The sequence below is a fragment of the Pristis pectinata genome, chromosome 10 (genome assembly GCF_009764475.1).
Source record: "Pristis pectinata isolate sPriPec2 chromosome 10, sPriPec2.1.pri, whole genome shotgun sequence".
Lineage (NCBI taxonomy): Eukaryota > Metazoa > Chordata > Chondrichthyes > Rhinopristiformes > Pristidae > Pristis > Pristis pectinata.
In genome coordinates, this window is record NC_067414.1 from 30,543,126 (window position 1) to 30,562,961 (window position 19,836).

At 39.7% G+C, this 19,836-nt stretch overlaps 1 protein-coding gene across 3 annotated transcripts in view; it reads left to right on the forward strand.

Moving 5' to 3' along the window:
- The first annotated feature begins 8,870 nt into the window (after positions 1-8,870).
- The window catches only part of tbpl1 (TBP-like 1), a 31,956-nt gene continuing 20,990 nt past the window's right edge, over positions 8,871-19,836 (forward strand). Inside the window, exons 1-2 of one of the 3 annotated variants that reach the window (XM_052024925.1) lie at positions 8,871-9,084; positions 19,708-19,782. The gene's annotated coding sequence lies outside the window, so the exon portion shown is untranslated. The other 2 variants (XM_052024923.1, XM_052024924.1) reach the window with 2 other exon arrangements.

A 19,836-nucleotide genomic window follows, 5' to 3' on the forward strand; every position in this document is an offset into this window, starting at 1 on the left:
AGGTCATTGTAGATTACAGGGGGCTCTTGAGCGGTAAGGAAACTGGGCAGAGGAGTGGCAAATGGATTTCAATACAGATAAGTGTGAGGTGATGGATTTTGGAAAGTCAAACAAGTGCAAGACTTGTACTACGAATGGTAGGGCACTGGGGAATGTAATGGAACAGGGATCCAGGAGTATATGTGCGTAGTTCATTGAAAGCAGTGTCACAAGTAGACGGGATGGTAAAAAAGGCATTCAGCATCCTGGCCTTCATCAGTCAGGGAATTGAGTATAGGAGCTAGGACATGGTGTTGCAATTGGTGAGGCCACACTTGGAGTACTGTGTACAGTTTTGGTCCCCCTGTTTTAGGAAAGATGTGGTTAAACCGGAAAGGGTGCAGAAAAAATTTGAGGATGTTGCTAGGACTAGAGGGCCTGAGTTGTAGGGAGAGATTGGCTTTATTTCTTGGAACATAGGAGAATGAGGGGTAACTTTATAGAGATCTTTAAAATTAAGAGGCACAGATAAATTGGACAGTAACAGGGTAGGAGAGTCCAAAACTAGGGGGCATAGATTTAGGTGAGGGGAAAGATCTAAGAGACCTGAGGGGCAACTTTTTCCCCAGAGGGCAGTGAGTAAATGGAATGAGCTGTCAGAGGAAGTGGTTGAGGAAGGTACAGTAGTATCATTTAAGAAGCACTTGGATAGGTACATGGTGGAGCAGGGCTTCAAGAAATATAGGCTGAATGCAGGAAATTGAGATTAGCTGGGTGGGCACCATTGGTTGGCATGGACTCACTGGACTGAAGGGCCTGTATCTGTGCTGTATTACTCTGCTTTGACTCTATGAATCTTTCCACCATTTAAAGAAACTTCTCTACTTGTGGGCCTCCCATGGAGTTGCTTTGAGCAGATGGAAAGTTTCCAATTCCCACTAAATTATTCAAACTCCAAAGAAAATTTGATAGATTTATTTAACTTTATACTTGTAAAGTAAATGTTACTGCTGAAACATTGATTTAGATGTTTTTAACAGTTGTAAGCTGCTGCATACGATAAATGGGCAATATCTCACTAAATGAATATTAAAAATGTCTATTTAGTGAAAATAGCTACATTTTTTAAATCCTACAGATTATTAATAAATATTGGTTAAAAGATATTAACAGAAAAAGCTTTTGGAAATTGCATTGATTTCTTCATTGTGCTAATGAACTAAATACTGGCATGCAGTCATTCAAGGTGAAGCAAGTCCTTGATTTAATTGCATATGTGTTGAGTCTAGGATACACAAGACTGCAGATGCTGGAATCTGGAGTGATAAACAATCTGCAGGAAGAACTCAGTGGGTCAAGCAGCATCTGTGGTGGGGGTGGGGAACTGAGTCTCAGTTCCCCCACCACTGGACTCCAAACAGAGTCCACTCTCTCTGATTCCTGCACATTATGCTTCTGAGCTTGAACCAGGTCAAACCTAGTGTAGGATCTAAGACTGCAAAGACTAACTTTATCATTGATGGTTTCATCCAGGGTCTTTGCTCATTATCTTTATTCTTTGTCTTGCTACTTTCATGTATCATTCTTTACTTGCACCCTGATTTTTCAGATTTAGTTTCTTCTCACCTTTCCAATGCATAATATTTTAATTGAATAAATTAAACTATTCTATCTGTTAATCATTTCTGAAATTGGCATCCTAATAGACAAACTAGAACATGATACAACTACAAAAATGTACATGGCAAGTACAACCAGGATCAACCAGCATTGACATTCAGCAGATTCCATTGGGCAGGAGGTACAGAAGCCTGAAGTCCCACACCACCAGGTTCAAGAACAGCTACTTCCCTTCAACTATTCAGTTCTTGAACCAACCAGCAAAACCCTAATCACTGCAGTTTAGCAACACTATGATCACTTTGCGCTAAAATGGACACTTTTGTTCTAATTGTGTTCTTCCTTGGTTTAAAAAATTTGTGCATAATTTGTGCATAATTTGTTTTTGTGAATGCTGATTATATGATGCCATGCACCTGCGATGTTGCTGCAAGTAAATTTTTCATTGCACTTGTGCATATCATGAACTCTAGACTTATAATTGGTGACATAACATTATGCAAACTCTGCTGTGTTTCCTTGTCAACTGTTGTGATCAGGAGGATAATGATGAAGAGGTAGTGGAAGGGGGGAGAAAACAAATAGCCTGCTCAGTTTTGTGAAGCAGAAGCAGTCAACAACATCCTGCAATTCTGGCCCTAGAAACACAGGATTACGCAAAAGACAGACATGTGTAGCACTTGGGGATGCATGCTGTAAAGTGTAGGCCAGGAATCTTCTAGTAAAAACAGAATGTGCATGGAGGTGGTGCTTTGTTACTTTTATTCACCCATAAATACAGAATAGATTTGATTTCAAAGATGGGTTGCATTTCATGGCAGAAGTTCAAGGAGCAAGTGAGCTGCTTTGGTTCTTGCAGTAATTGCTGCCTGATTCTTGGAGACTGAATTTTGTGCAATCAGATGCACCAGAGTTCTTGCAGGATTAGTGTCAGTCTCTACACTTAAATTGGGATCAGTCCTTTTTTTAAAAATGTTCACTGCTTTAATACAGGGGATGAAAGCTGTCACTATGGAAACAAAGGGACTAAAATCATGCATGTGTGTATACAAATCAAATTTGGTTAAGTTCTATAGCACAGCAAAGTGTATTGACAATCTTGGTGCCATTTCTACCAACCACACACCATGCCTCTTTACTTCCTACCTTGACAATTCCACTTGTGTAGGAAGGCTTTATAATCCATTTACACCATGGAACAGTCAAAAAGGCAACTGTAAGCAAAACAGAGGGAAATAAAACAATACTTGTGTATCCCCAAGTATAAAATTTTAACTGGAAATTAATAAAGCTGTGAATGCTGGAAATGTAAAATAAAACAGAAAATAGTGAAAACACTCCTCAGATGAGGCAGTATCTGAGGAAGGACCTCATGACTCACGATCTACCTTGTTGTGACCTTGCACCTTATTGCACTGCATTTTCTCTGTAGCTGTGACACTTTACTGTTATTGTTTTTTTTACCTGTACTACATCAATGCACTCTGTACTAACTTAATGTAACTGCACTATGTAATGAATTGACCTGTAAGATCGGTTTGTAAGACAAGTTTTTCACTGTACCTCGGTACAAGTGTCAATAATAAACCAATACCAATACCCTTTGTCAGAACTGGGAAAGGTAGGTGAGTTTTCAGTAGGGGAGAAGTCAGGAGGGGGGAGATAGGTAGAACAGAGGAATGTCTCTGACTGGGTGACTCCAAATGAGTTAATGGTGCAGTTACAAGCACATTAAACTTTATCTGTGTAGTGGTCTGTTATTGGTGAGGCTGTGGGAAAGACCCAACAGGCCAGACCTTGCATATAGAATAAAACTGAGCCAAAAGGAAGCAGAAATGGTCCGTTCTGATATAGAGTTACCTAAAGTTGGAAAATTTGATAGATTCCAGAAGGCTATAATGTGCCCAGACAAAAGATGGGGCATTGTTCCCCAAGCTTGCATTGAGCCTCATTGTATCTTTAGTCTCCTGCATTGTTACAAAGTTCAGAGTGGGATGGTGAACTAAAGTGACAGGCAACCAGAAGTTCAGAGTGTTCTGCAAAGTAACCATCTAGTCTGTATTTGATTTCTCCAATGTAGAGGGGACCACATTGTAAGCACTGAATGCAGTACACTAGACTGCAAGAAGCAAGATGATGTTCAATACAGTTGGAGCTTAAAACTACATTTATCTCCTGCTTTTACATTGTAACTTTCCTTGCTCATTAGTACCCTCTGTTGGCCATTAGTATGAATTTCACTTTATTCTGTTCTTTGGCAGTCCCTAGGGATTCAGGAGGACTTGCTTCCACTCTTGTTTTGAGTTCTGAGGAGGCTGATGAAGCCAATATGAGAACTGCAAACCTTTCCACAGAAGGTGCCTGACAGGATAGGTGGGTGGGTAATTTGAGTTGGTATGCTCCTTCCATTGCTTATGCATGGTTTTTTCTGCTACCAATGAATGGATGGACTCAAGTTCTGAATACCACCCCAAATGCTCCTCCTCTACTTTGAGTGATTAAGGGCCAGGGGAGTAAATAAGGATGCTACATTTCATAAAGGATGCTTTGAATCCTTTCCATTGTCCATCTGATCGCATCTTCCCATGAAAAAGCTTGGAATAGTGTTGGTTTTGGAAGTTTGGAATTGGACATGCTATCGATATGGCCTGCCCAATGGAGCCAACAGGGTATATTCTGCAGTGTTCTGCAAGACACAAAAATTAGTTACAGCTAATATTATAGAAAATGTAACTTTCAGTTTAGTAACATTAACAATGTCACTATAATTTCATTTATTGATGTCAGTATTGGCAGAAGAGACCCTACCACTTCAGGCATCAACTGATGGCCAAAAATTGAACATATCAAACTTCACCTTCCAAAATAAGAGAAGCAGGCCACGTGGCTACTGGATTTTTAGTAGAAATAGCAAATGATGTGCCCAAGCCAAAGTTTAGATGCCTGGATCAATACTAAGTGCACACCATTGGTGTTAGCTGCATCATGCATAACTTAGCAATTGAGTGCACACAGAATTTGCCCACCAATACATGGTAAAAAGAAAAGGAGGAACAAGGGTTTGATAAGGAGAAAGAGGAAAGGGATCAATGGAGGAGGTGATGTCAAAAGGTCCTCATTAGATGTGCTATAAGGAATCACCACTTCAAGTAAGGAGCTTGAGCAGCATCAATGAGGCTCAGAGCCTACACAACATTCAGGCTGATAACTGCTAGTAACATTCAGGTTACACAAGTGCCAAGCCTATCAATATTCAAGAAGCTCAACATCATCAAGGATAAAGCAGTCTGGCACCTAATCCATCGCCTTGAATATTTCCTCCATCCAGCACCATTGTGGCGTGGAGGGGTGGTTTATGAGAATGTGGAATAGATTGGCTATAGTTTCTATGCCAACCCCTCCAACGTTCATCAGCATTCTTTATGCTGCAGAGCTGATGTACACCCTATTGCCCCATCCACACCAACTTGCAGTACCTGTTCCACTTTCTCCTGTATAAGAGTATGCCAGTGGGTGTTTTGTCATATGTCTGGGTGATGGGTTTGCTAAAGCAATGTATGTAGGATGTGGGTATGAGTCTTGGAATAGTGATACATGTTATGGTGTGGTGGCACTCTTGTGAGGTGAGTAATCGAACAGTATGTTGGATTAGTGCTTTGGTTGTTACAAGATGGGATTTGCTTATGCTTTCACTGGCCTTTATCATGTGGGTGGACACACTTTTTGTGCCAATGCATTTATGTTCTGGATACTTCAGTCATGGGGTTGACTTTATCAGTTTGTCTAGCCACATACTTAAATTTATATATGTGAGCCCTAGATCTTCAAGTTCCTTCATGCTTTTTAAAACTATCGTTTAATTTATTCCCTTCATTCTTCTGACTGAAATGAATCATTTCACACTTCCTTGTGATAAATTACTTTGCCATATGTCTCTTTTTATTTCATGAGTTCATGTCCTCCTGAAGTTGGTTACTATTCTCTCCTACATTTCTAAGCTTTATGCCATCTGCTAACATTTGAAATTGAGCATTCTATGTTCATGTCTCAGTTATAAATATGTCACAAAGAAAATAGCCTCGATCAACACTTGGTGAACTCCAATGCATATTCTTCTCTATTCTGAACAACTGTTCATTACTGCTCTCTGCTTTGTCTCTTGGCCAATTTTGCTTCCATGTTGCTGCTTACACATTAATCCCGAGCTTCAATGTGGTAACATATCTATTATGTGGCACTTTATCAAATTCCTTTTGGAAGTCGATATAGATAACATCACCCAGACCAGCTGCTTTTGTTAATTTATCAGAGTTCACTCAAGTTAGTGAGACACAATTTAACAAATCAGTAATGTCATTCATTGACCCATGCACTGACAAGTGGCAATTAATTTTATTTCGTATTGTTGCCTCCAGCATCATTCCCTTCACCAGTGTTAGGCTGACTGATCCAAAATCATCCGGATTATTTTTTTCCTTTTCGAATAAAGTTGTAACATCTTCATTTCTCCAGCCTCAGGTCCCTCTCCCATATCCATTCAGGATTGAAGGATTCTGATTAGATCTTTGATGCATGAAATCGGTGGGCTCAAGGGCCTGTTTCTTTGCAGTATCTCTCTGACTCTTAATTTATTTCCACCATTTAATTCTTTCAGTGACCAAGGATCCATCTCAACTTGATGGGGTGAATTTATCATCTTGAACATTTGAGATCCTATGCTTTACTTTCATCCTATCCAGTTCCTCCACCTTATTTGAATCAACAAAACACATAGTATAAATTAATAATGCAATGAAATGCATATAGAACTGAGTGCTGGTGCCTAATTCTAGAAGAACAGAAATAAGACAACTAAGAGCCAATGTTAGTTGTTTTAATGGGTTCTGACGAAGGGTCACTGACCCGAAACATTGACTGGTTTCTCTTTCCACAGATGCCACTTGACTGGCTGAGACCTTCCAGCACTTCTGTTTTGTTTCCAATTCCAGCATCTGCAGTTTTATGTTTTCCAAGAGCCGATGTTGCTTATTTACAGAAAATCAGTAATGCCACATTACTCACTGATTGATTACCCTAAACAGACTTTAAAAGCAGTGATAGCATGTTACAGTCTGCCTTGTATATTGACCTCAAATAGCACCAAGACCCCCAAAATAAATTTAAAAATATCCATGTTGCAGAAAAGAATACTAAATCACTACATAAAGGGCAGAAACAGTCTTTGGGTGAAAAGTTAGCAGGTAGTTGCTCTTTTCTCTGTAGAAAACCAAAAAAGGGGAGGGGGGGGGGGTTTATCATCACATGTACTGAGATACAGTGGAAAACTTTGTTTTGCATGCCACCCAGACAGATCATTCCAAACATGAGTACATCAAGGTAGTACAAAGGGAAAATCAATAACAAAATGCAGAATATGATGTTACAGTTAGAGTGCAGTGCAGGTAGACAATAAGGCACAAGGGTCATGATGAGGTAGATTAAGAGATCAAGTTGATTTCATTTTTAGAAAAAGCTTAAATATAAACTAGCCACTAGCTAATGGAACAATTAATTCCAGAGAAGTTTGTTTCATGCTGAGCAAGTGAAAACTTGCCACCAAGAATGGTTTGAGCAAATAACATTGATGCATTAAGCGAAGATTTGACACCAAAACCAAGCACAGAGTTAAAATTTTGGAGCAAAAGAAACAAAGATTTGAGGAAAGGTTTTTTTTTATGTACAGAGTAGTTATGATCAGGAATACACTGACTGCCCTTGGAGATGGTGGAAAACAGGATCAGTCAAGGCTTTTAAAAGAAAATTGAAATAAATATTTTAAATAGAATAACTTGTAGGCCTCTGGGGTAAGAGCAGCGGGATGGCTGCTGATGTGGGTGCTTTTGTGTGCCATAACTCTGAATACTTATCTCTGAATTAAGGATAAAGAAAAGTATGGGTGCATAGGAGGAATGAATGCTCAGCTGGATTTTCAGTTTAGAACTATGGAAGGCATGGCACACTTTGAGTAATTCGAATTGTCATTCATACTTTGAAAAGAAATGAAATTCCAGGGATAGGTCTTAAAATCTGGCTAATGGAAGAATGGCAAATCCTGGAACACCTACTGGTATTTTCCAGTAAAATGAATTAAAATGAAAGCTTAGTAATTACAAGAGGGAGTGAGGGACAAAGTGATATGCTGATAGTATGAGATAATGTAGGGTGGGAGGAACATAAAGAATCTGCAATTCTGTACAAGTTTATAATCAATAAATGGTCTAATTTTCATGCAGTTACTGGCCAGAATTGTGATATAAAACATTTTATAAAAATTTATAAAACATTTCTTAGGTGATACCCTGGGATTGAGGATGATTTGTTTCCACTCTAATTCTGTGGGTTTATGGGTGACCATGGGGCTCACGGTAACACAGAAGGGGAAGGGCCTTTTCGCTGGGTGAGCGGGTGTGTAGTCTGCAAGATGCAGTGCTACTTCTGCTGTGCTCCTGTGCGTTCCCATCATATGGACTTGACAAACTCACTGCCACTCCCAATGCTCCTTCTCCCTCGGAGCAGTTCAGTGGGCAGAGAGTCTCACGTCGTTGGGGGAAGTTCAAGCAAGTCTGTCTTTACCTCTCACTGCCTTGGTGAAGCAGCCAGCCACCCACCCAGACCATTCTCTCTTCTTTCTCTCCTACCATCAGGGAGAAGATACATGAGCCTGAGGGCACATACCACCAGGCTCAAGGACAGCTTCTATCCCACGGTGATAAGACTATTGAACAGTTCCCTTGTACGATGAGATGGACTCTTGACCTCACAATCTACCTTATTATGACCTTGCACCTTACGGTCTACCTGCAATGCACTTCCCTCTAGCTATTGACACCTTACTCTGTTCTATTATTGTTTGTACCCTGTACCACCTCAATGCACTCTGTACTACCTCAATGCACTGTGTAATGAATTGACCTGTACCATCAGTAGACAAGTTTTTCACTGTACCTCGGTACAAGTGACAATGTACCAATACCAAGTCGTGAGCACATCATTAGATCCTTTCCCCTCCCCATCTGATAACCTTTTAGTTCGCTGTGTCTGAGCCGGGGGAGGAGGATAGAATGAGTGCGCAGGGCTCCACACCGTCGGCTACAACCTGCCGAGCGGCGCCGTGTGCGCCCACCAAACCGAACAGCCGCCGCCGCCTGGCCGGAAATCCCGCCCACCCGGCGCTCCGGTTGGCGCCGCGCCTCAGCTGCCTTGTTCCGACTGGCGAGCCGCGCTGTCGCTCAGAGAGTTCCGTCGGGCTTCCGGGGTCCGGCTGCGTGCTTGAAGACCAACAAGGGTCGGAACGCTGGCGTCGGACCGTTAAACGGCCGGGCGGTGATCCCTCGACGGCGGGCGGGCGTGCAGCGGCAGAGGGGCCAGGCTGAGCGGCTCCGCCCAACACTCCATCGTTCCCGCCCCCTTCCCGCTGCTGGGCCGGCTCAGGCCGGGCCAAGTGCTGTAAGGAAGCCTTTCTTAGTTTCGCCGGTACTTTGTGGCAGGAGCTCGCCGCCCGCGGTCCCGGGCCGGGGGCTGGGGGTGAGATCTGTGGCTGTACGGACCTTGGGCGGGCTGCTAGAGGGAGATTGGCGCCGGGCCCATCCAGGTGGAGTCGGTACGGAGGCCTGGTGAACCTGGCCTCTTTCTTCCCTCTCCGCCGGGCTCCCGCATCGCCGCCTGCTGGGCCCCCGCTCGGGTAATTACCGGGGGCTGCGCTGTTTCTCTGGACTTGCTCGCTGATCTGTGGGCCCTTTGCTGTGAAGCTGGACGGTGCATTCGCGCCGCACGGTGCATATTGTATCTGCACCCACTAGGCCTCTTTGTTGTGGTCCGGCCTTTTTACTTCCCCCTTTCGAGTTCCCGCCGTCTAATCGTTTTGCATGCGATCGCGGGGGAGTAGATGAAGGTGCTTCTTTTGAAAAACAAATGTTTTCCTATTGAACATGGGGGGGGGGGGGTGCACGAAGTGGTGGGTAGGGCGCGTTTCTGTATAATGAATCCGGTAATTGCGGAAGGCGTAAACAATGGTTCTGATGGGCAATATTGCCTAGCTTGCTTCCCCTCTATGGACATTATCTTAGCTGGAGGACTACATCGCTTCATGAAGTTGTTGTGACGCTAAACCATTGTTTGTTTTCAAGTCATTCCTTGTTGCAACTAGATGAATGGTGGAAATGCCATTTGGTGGTTGATATCTAAGTGGCAAAAGTACGCCAAAGGCAACTCTTATGCTGATGTAATTCAAGCAAGTGAAATTGACAGGGCCGTCTTCTTGTGAATTATTTAGTAAAAAGAGGAGGCTAAGTTATGTTGCCTGAAACCATAGTTCGCATGATATGATTGTATTTGATGTGCAGGAATGGTTACCTTTCATTTTGGGATGACTATTGACAGAAGTTTAACATATACTTTGAAGTATCCATTGGTGACAAATGGTCCTGATACAGGCATCGCAAATCAGCTTACCACTGGTCACAGTTCAAGATGGTTTGAGTTATTAGGTTGTTGCAATGACAGGTTTTTTTTTGTTTAATCTTTGGTCAACTTGCACAGGTATTTGTTTATGAAATACAAAAAAAAGTTCCTGTCCCATTGCATCATATCCAGAGCTAATATTATCCTAATTTATATAGAGCTGTTGTATGGCTTGGGGTTAAGTTTCAAGTTAAATTTGCATTGTTTGCTTGTCCACCACAGAGGAAGATTTGCTTTGGAAATCTATCTGTTTTGTTAAGCACCATTATGATGTAATTTATAATGGGATATGATGTGACTGTTTTTGTTTTGTTGCTGCGCATCAAGTATGGGTGATTGTTATTCCATTTTGAACATGTGGCATGTTAATGGCATGTAATGGGCCTTCAACGATGTTGCTGTACCTGTATGTGAATATATACGTATCTTCATTATTCCTATTCATATGAAATAGTGGTCAGTTGGACAGGATAAATCCACAGTATTGGAAGTAACATGTGGCAGCATATACAAACATTGCATAACGGTCAAGTGTAGCAGGAGCAAAAAAAAACTGCAGATGCTGGAAATCTAAAATTAAAAATGATGTTGGCAATGCTAGAGCGTCTCTGGAGCGAGAGAAAAACACCTGAAAGCATTTCAGATCGATGATCTTTCATTAGCACTCCAGTGTTCATCCCCTGTGGGTGGCTGTTTTGGGAACATTATCTGCCTATGTTGCAACAGTGACTACATATTAATAAGTACTTCATTAGCTATGAAGTGCTTTGAGGCAATTTGAAAAAAGATTTAAATCATGCTACATAAGTACTAGTTTTTCAACTTTTAATGTTTAATCAACAGATTCTTTATTTAATCCCAGACTAAAGCAGTGTTAATCTGAAGACATCTGTATTAATGAAGCCAAAGGGATGACTCATCTTCCATCTGTAAAGAATTCTATATGTTTTGTCTAATTTAAAAAGCAAGCAGTCTTGGGTCTCCAACAAAATACTAATTTCCCTTGGTATTAATGGCTAGGTTATTCATAAAATGATCTTTGTGCCTCACGTTTATTAAGAATATTAATGAATGTAAAATAATTCACAAGTTGTCTTAAGGCTGGCATGTTTTGAAGATAGTGACGTGCAATTTGAAATAGAAACTCGTGGTGGAGATGTGTCACGAAACAGATTGCTGCGGAATGGAGATGCTACTAAGTGCTAGGAGAACAAAACTGGTAAGTTACATTATTCACTATTTAACTACATTTATAATGAAGACAGACCTGATATAAATCACGAATTATCATTGATTTGTAAACTAGTGTATAGTGCTCTCAATTCCCATTTAAAGCCAGAGTTCTGATTTGTGCTTGTTTTTTTAAAAATCATGAATATTGTGTCGTTTCATGATATGCATTTCATATTTTCAGGTTTATGTTCTAGTAATCATCTTGCCTCAAAAATGTACAGCAAGATTTGAAGAATGAGGAAGGGTAAATTCTGTCGAATTTCATATTTAACTGATGTGGCTGGAAGACATCTGATATGAATCTGCTCATGAATAACTTTTGTAAGGCTGTTTTACAAAGAATGTGCGACATTCATGGAAACAATATAGATACAGGGATGAATTTGCAACAGAAGGGGACAGAAATTATCACAAGAATCTTGTGATTTAGAGCATGGGAAATCTTACAGATATAACATTATGCAAACCAGCAGCTTGATGAAATCCAGAACTTGCTCTCTTTTGCAATGCTAGATACTTAAGAATTGTGGTGACCATCCTAAGAAGTACATGTTTAATCTGCTACTTATTTAACTTTTACTTGAGATTTTCTCATTCTTATTTGCTTTGCTACATTAAAGTTATTAGTTTATTTCACACTATTGTCAATGTAGCATGTTTTCTTGTGCTGTACAGAAATAGCTTAATTTATTTGCCTTTGTTGGCAGCAATAAATAAAAGACTTTTTTCATGCTTTTGAATCCAGAGCTTTTTCATTGCAAGTGTCCTATTCTTACTTTTGTTCAATACTTGTGTGTTTTTTTTAAAAGTCCTTTATGTACTACTTTCTCTGGAAGCCATTTTATAATACCTGTGCATTTGATACATGTAATTTCAGCTGATGTGTGCGCTAAGGTGGGACCCTAAAGTTTGCAAATATAAGCCATAGTCCAACAGTGGCAATCCACTCTAATTCAGGAGACTGTGATTTCATAGGTTTGATTATATAATCCTATTGACACTTTATCATAGCACTAAGGGAAATGCAATATCTGAGCTGAATGATATGTTAGCTGAAGACCTCTGTGGGCTTGGTGTAAAAAAAACAGAACTGTTCAAAAGTTGGCAGCTTTCTAGCAGATGTTTATAATTCTACCAGTAGCAAAATTATTTGCTTGTGGGACCAGGCTATGCTCAAATTTCTCTTTATTTTCTCTTCTATTTTTTTGCTGCATCTTTATATTCTGAATTCATTCCATGTAGCTTTTGGCTGCATATAAAACTTATGCCCATTAATTCAAACTCTTGTTCATTGCAGCCATTTCTCCAAGTTACCCAATAGTGCATTTTCCAAATTCTCTTCCTTGGGTACTTTGCTATTCCACTCCTCTCCAATCATTTCCAAACCAATGTTTCCTGCCATCCTAGGCTTGAGTCACCCTGCAGGCCCAAATTGTTATTTCATCTGTATTCTGGTGTTTAGGTCTTAGAACATACAGTCAAGTTCCATGTCCAACCACGTTGGCATCCTTCACCCACATCTAACTCTGTCCTTTAAACTTCTTGCCTCCTACTCACTCATTTACTCTTTTTTTTCCTGAGTGTGCCTTAAAATATTTTCTCATGCTGATTATTCTCATTGATTTAGCCTACTCTGGTGGCATGTAGATTGTTCAGTTATATACAACTTTGTCAGACTAAATCTGTTATAAAGCACAAATCAGACCTTGTAGTGTTATGGCAACTCTGCTCACTACTACAAGATTATTATAGAGCACAAAATTGACTGGCTTCTCTCTATACCAGCCATCTCCTTAAATCCCTCTTCTCTCTTCTGTACACCCTCAGTGGAACTGTTGGACTTCAATCATAATAAAGTAAAGACCGTTTGTCTCTTCTGCTTTCTCCTTCCTCCGTAGGCAACTTTACCACTAAACTCAATCTGGGTCTTTCCCTGGTTGCTCTTTGGCCCTTTGTGCCAAACTTTCACATTAGACCCATCTTTACCTTTTTATGCCACTTAAACTGCTCCTACCACTCCATGCTTGGTGGGATTTGTTAATAGTTTTGTCTCCAATTTTACTGTTCCATCTTCATGTCCCGCCTCAAAATCTCTCAAACTTCTCAGTAGCATACTTCCCAATTTCCACCCCTTTCCACATCAAACCATTGTAAGAGATGTTTCATTTATCTTTGAATATAAATTTTAAACAAAACAACTTGTAAAGAATTTTTAAGGTTTGTTAAATCAAACAAAATATCAACAATGAACAAAATAAGAACACTAAAATGTAACAAGAACTTAAGACCAGATGGTTTCCATCTTTGGGTTTCAAATATGGCTGAGAATGTTGCAGATGTGTATATAATCTTACAAAATCTCTTCATTCAGGAACTGATCTTTACATTTGGAATGTTATATAATTCGCTCTAAGGAAAGTGAGAGGAAACTGGAGAAAGGTAAATTGATCAGCTTAACTCCTATTAGAAAGTTACTAGCATTCACAATTAAGAACTGGCATATTTATGGCTGATCTAAGAGATCTAGTGTGGATTTGAAAATGATAGGTCATAGCTGTCAAGCCTGATTGGTCACCTCTTCAAAAACAATATAGAGAACAGGAGCATATCTCTGGACGTTATTTATGATGTCTTCCAGAAGGCACTTGAAGTCCCTTGTAAGAGATTATTAGCTAATACTGAAACACTTAAAACTTAATCCAAATTAATGATCTGCATCGGAGACAGAGCAGGGATGATGAATAGGTAGCACGGTAGTGTAGTGGTTAGCATAACGCTATTACAGTGCCGTTGACCCAGGTTCAATTCCACCACTGACTGTAATGAGTTTGTATGTTCTCCCTGTGTCTGCGTGGGTTTCCTCCGGGTGCTCTGGTTTCCTCCCACATTCCAAAGACGTACAGGTTAGGAGCTGTGGACATGCTATGTTGGTGCTGGAAGAGTGGCGATACTTGTGGGCTGCCCCCAGCACATTCTCAGTAATGCAAAAAGATACGTTTCACTGTGTGTTTCAATGTACATATGAATAAAAATCTTATTCAAATCGCCAATAATGTCCTGCTGTGAACTGTTAGGTCAGAATTAATCACTCCTTATAAATGTGTTGGGTGATGGGATGTGGTTAGATATCCAAATTTTTGAAGGTGAAGAGCTGAGACATTATTGTAAGCGGTGTAGTTTGGAACGTTAAATGACGGGTACTGACCCAATGTGGAAATGCATTTACCATTATTATTGCTCAAAATTGATTGCAAGTTTGGTACTTATATGCATGTTTATTTTAACAGAGAAACCTCAGTTGCTGGTGATTCAGCTTTTTTTTTCAGGCTATTCTGTTGGCAATCTGTTCAATCAAGAGAAATAGCATGAGGTAGTCTCACTCAAAACCTTATGCTTTATTATGCAATGGATGTTCATTTTAGTGATATGCTCAATCATGATTATTGCGAAGCAAATCATTCTCCCCTTAAAAAAGACTTGTACTCATTGTAATTTGTACATGAATAATTCCAAGATTTGACATTCCAGTTTTTCCCTTAATCCTGTGTACAGGTTTCCTTTATTTAGCACTGTGCAATATTTAAAACAATTATTAAAAATGCTTTTTTTTTGCTTCCTGTTATGTTGTCTCTGAGAACGTGATAGGCTGCTCACTCGACCTGATGTCAACAATCTCTTGAATTGATGCCCAACAGTTGGTGGTATTTCTGCAGAAAATGCAAATTCTGGCTTCATCAGTAGATTAGGAGATTGTATTTCATTGTGGCAAATGTTAGGTCATCCACACCTGGGTTGCTGGAATTAAGTCTTTTTTTAGACTAATGCAGAACAGTGGAATTAAATTTGGATTGTTCCAGGAACAATTAGTCATAGACCTGGCAAATCAAATGTGCTGCTTCTACGTTGTAACTTTTTCTGTGCCTCACAAGCATTTTGTATTTAAATCATAGCAAGATTTATACCTCATTAATTAGTTTTACATGTTTGCTATGCAAGTCTAAACCTGTTTAGAGGAAGACCTGCAGTTATTTAGACATATTGGTAGGTTATTTTGTGATACACTTATATTTCTGCTTTAAAACCAGTTTCTTGTTCTTTAAACCACGTAATATATACTTAAGATAAAAGCACTAAATGTTGGAAACATTCACAGGTCAAGCAACATCCATGTAAAGAGAAATGGTTGTTTTAAGTTGAAAACTGTTCGTCAGGTCTTGAAACTGAAACATTTAACTCTGTTTCTCTGTCCACTGATGCTGAATGTTTCCAACGTTTTCTGTTATTTCAGATTTCCAGCATCTGAATTTTCTATTAATTTCTCTTCATTATAAGTGTTAAAAAGTATAAGGCTTGCAAGTTTACAGTGCTATATCAGAAGCATTGCAAAGCAATTCATATACAGTTTTCCATTACCTGAAATGCAAAAAGAGGCACAGGCTGCTTAAGTCTCAGGAAAGAAACTAATATGTTGCTTGTATGCCAGTAAGAATATTTAGCAATATTTCTCTTCCTTTGGATGTCAGCTTTGTCTTAATGATAATACTCCTGCTTCTGAGTCAGAGTCAGGATTCGAGTTGCACTCTTCAATACTGATCAAGTGCTGTTTCTCAGATAAAATGTGACACAGTGTCTCTTTGTGAACATGAAATATGATGTTCATATACATGAATGTCAGTTCTATTGGTGAGAATACATCTGGAGTACTGTGTACAGTGTTGGTGTCCAGATTTAAGGAAGGATATTTATGTATTGGAAGCATTTCAGAGAAGGTTTACTGGACTAACACCTGGAATGGGTGGGTTGTGAAGAAAGGTTGGACAGGCAAAGCTTGTAACTGCCGGAGTTTAAAAGGTTGAGAGGAGTCTTAATTGAAACAGATAAGATCATGGGGGCCTTTGACAGGGTGAATGTGGAAAGGATATTTGCTCTTGTAGAATAAGGGGGTCGCCCATTTAAGGCAGATGAGGAGAATTGCTTTTTCTCTCAGATAACAGTGAATCTTCCTCAAAGGGTAGTGAAAGTGGAATCTTTGAATATCTTCATTGTAAAATAAGTAGATTCTTGATAAGCGAAGGGATGAAAGACAACTATGACTAGAAGAAGGACAGTTTCATATTAAACCTGTAGATTAATTCCCACTCCTGTGGAAAGCTCAGTGGAGTTAAGGTGAAGTATTACAGAGAGAAAGATTTTAAAATATTTCATAGTGATGATGTAGCCTTGCTTGTGACTGGTCTTGAACTGATATTGGGTCCCTTGTAGAGCCATTGATTAAGATGCATTTTTGTGTTCAACTGAATTTATAGAGGGTGCTCCACAGTTTCTCTCGAATGGCAGAGTCAAAGACTCAAATAAGGTTTTAAAAAAAATCACACATAGTGTTGGTGCTGCTTGCTGCTATTCTCATGGGATTGAAGCTCATGTTTCTTGTGCCTCTGGATGGATGGAATCCACACTGCAATTCAGTGAACAGCTCTATGGCCATTGGGAGGTGGTGATTGAGAGGGCCCTGGAATTTTCCTTTGGTGTGGTTCTCTGCACTTTGCTGGACTTCTATGCTTTTTCCTGCTACCATCTGTTCTTCGGATCACAGATTTTCTGGATAGGGCTGACTTAGTACTTTACAAATGCATTTTAGCAATAGGAAGTATGGAAGCATTTTTTCTGCTTTTCTGCAAATGCCTCCCAAAATTACTTCCCAATTTCATTAGAAACCCCACTTGAGAATTAGCATGCTTACGATTATTGTATTTACACCAATGGTCAAGTTTTTGGATTTGGGTTGGTTGTATTCTGGCTTTGGGTTGGTATTTTAATTTTATAATTGAATTATAAAATTATAATTAATCCATATTTTATATGAAACTGTATTGAAAAATTAAGCATTGAGGATTGATTTTTAATTTAATTTGGGTTGGTTGTATTCTGGCTTTGGGTTGGTATTTTAATTTTATAATTGAATTATAAAATTATAATTAATCCATATTTTATATGAAACTGTATTGAAAAATTAAGCATTGAGGATTGATTTTTAATTTAAAATGACATAAGGGCACAACTAATACTGAATTGAATTTTAAGATTTAAAGTACAAAAGAATCTAACTTAGTAGTTATTGAAATCATTAAATTCAAAAGTAATACAACAATTATGGATCCTAGTTTTCAACCATGTAGAATTTGCGTGTACGATTAAAGCACTAGAAAGGAATAAGCTCGACCATTAGTATACTGCTGTAAACATTTTTACCTAGAAATTAGATTTCCCTCATGAGTCATTTTGCCCCCAAAACTAAATTAAGAATCACAATAAAAAACAACTGAGACATCTTTGCTTTAAGAAATTATGTTTACTCACATTAAGAAGCATTCAAATATGATTTGTGCCTTCGCAGGCATCAACTGCAGCCTGAGTTTGCAGCTGCTATCTCATTTACCCACTGCCCACGGGGAAGTAGGTCAGCACTATTGAAATGATGTTTCCATGTAAATGTCCATGGAGTTGAGGGAAAACTGCAAGGGTAGGGAGGAGAATGGAGGGTGAGGGAGGCTTGATAGCATCTTGTGCTGTGGACTATGGTGTGCCCAGAAAGCAGGCATCGATCTATTCTCAGGGTTGCTAGTAATGAGATTTTTGTTTACACGCAAACGATGGGAAGGAATTTCTGAAATACAAAACTAATTATTCCTGGTTGAACTGAAATAATAGCAAAGATCTTAAGTCATAACCTTTTAATCCACTATCTATAGATAAGTAATTAATTGACATTGCAGCAAATATGACAGGGAAATAAGATCAGCTTTAGGGTGAATTGTTACAGGAAGTGCCCAGTCCAGTTTTTCCAATGGGTAGGACTCCCAGACAACCTCAACACATTGCAATTTACCTGTTGCTGAAACAGATCTACAACAAATGCCATCTCTCTGGCCCTACACTCATCTCTGGAGCATCTGGACAGTAAAGACACCTATGTTAGATTGTTTATTGACTACACCTCTGCCTTCGTTATTGTTATTCCAAGCAAACTTATCTCCAAACTCCTCGACTGAGGACTCAACACCTCCCTTTGCAACTGGATCCTTGACTTCCTGACCAACAGACTGTATTCAGTAACAATTGGTAGCAACATCTCTTCCATGACTATTCTCAATACTGGTGCCCCACGAGGCTGTGTTCTCAGCCCCCTACTCTACTCCCTGTATATTCACGACCATGTGGCCAGATTCTGCTCTTAACTCCATCTACAAATTTGCAGATGATACCACCATAGTGGGCCGTATCTCAAATAGTGATGAGTCAGAGTACAGGAAGGAAATAGAGAGCCCAGTGACATGGTGTAATGACAACAACCTTTCCCTCAGTGTAAGCAAAGCAAATGTCATTGACTTCAGGAAAGAAGGCGGTGCACATGCTTCTGTTTACATCAATGGTGCCAAGGTCAAGAGGGTTGAGAGCTTCTAGTTCCCAGGAGTGAACATCACCAATAGCCTGTCCTGATCCAACCGTGTTCACGTCACGGCCAAGAAAGTTCACCAGCACCTCTACTTAAGAGACTAAAGAAATTTGGCATGTCTGCTTTGACCCTCATCAACTTTAATTGATGCACCATAGCAAGTATCCTATCTGGATGCATCACAACTTTGTATGGCAACTGCTCTGCCTGTGACTGTAAGAAACTGCAGAGAGTTGCGGACATAGCTCAGCACCTCACGGAAACCAGCCTCCCCACCATGGAGGCTGACTGGATAAAGCAGCCAACATAATCAAAAAGCCCACCCACCCCAGACATTTTCTCTTGTCCCTCCTGTAGGGCAGAAGATAACAAAAGTCTGAAATCATGTTCCACTCTGCTCAAGGACTGCTTCTATCCCGTTGTTATAAGACTATTGAGTGGTCTCCTAGTATGCTAAAATGGACTCTTGACTTCACAGTCTACCTCGTTATGACCTTGCACCTTATTGTCTACTTACACTGCACTTTCTCTGTAACACTTTATTCTGCATTCTGTTATTTTCCCTTGTACTACCTCAATGCACTGTTGTAATGAATTGATTTGTTTGAATGGTATGCAAGACAAGTTTTTCACTGTACCTATGACAATAATAAACCAATTTAACAATTTACCAAGTGAGTGGACGATTTGCACATGAAAAGGCACTAATGAGTCCAGTTCCAAGGTATTTGAATAATTTCCCTGCTGATTTAAAGGTGTGCCTGACGTCCGTTTTTGGTATTCGAGCTTCCATTGCAACCAAGTTCCTTTTACTATGATTTTTCTAAGTGCCCCAAGTTATTTGTTTGTGTGCATTGTTACTTAGTAGATACCAAGTTTATGAGACTTCAAATTGTAAACTAAACTGATTATTTTACTTACAGCTTTGCTTTCTGCTGGACGGTGTTTATATTTGCCTTTCACTCGGATATTGAGAATTGGCTGACCAACTGATCATGGTGAGTATTTTTCTATTCATTATCTCAAGTCCATTACGAAAACAAGTTATGATT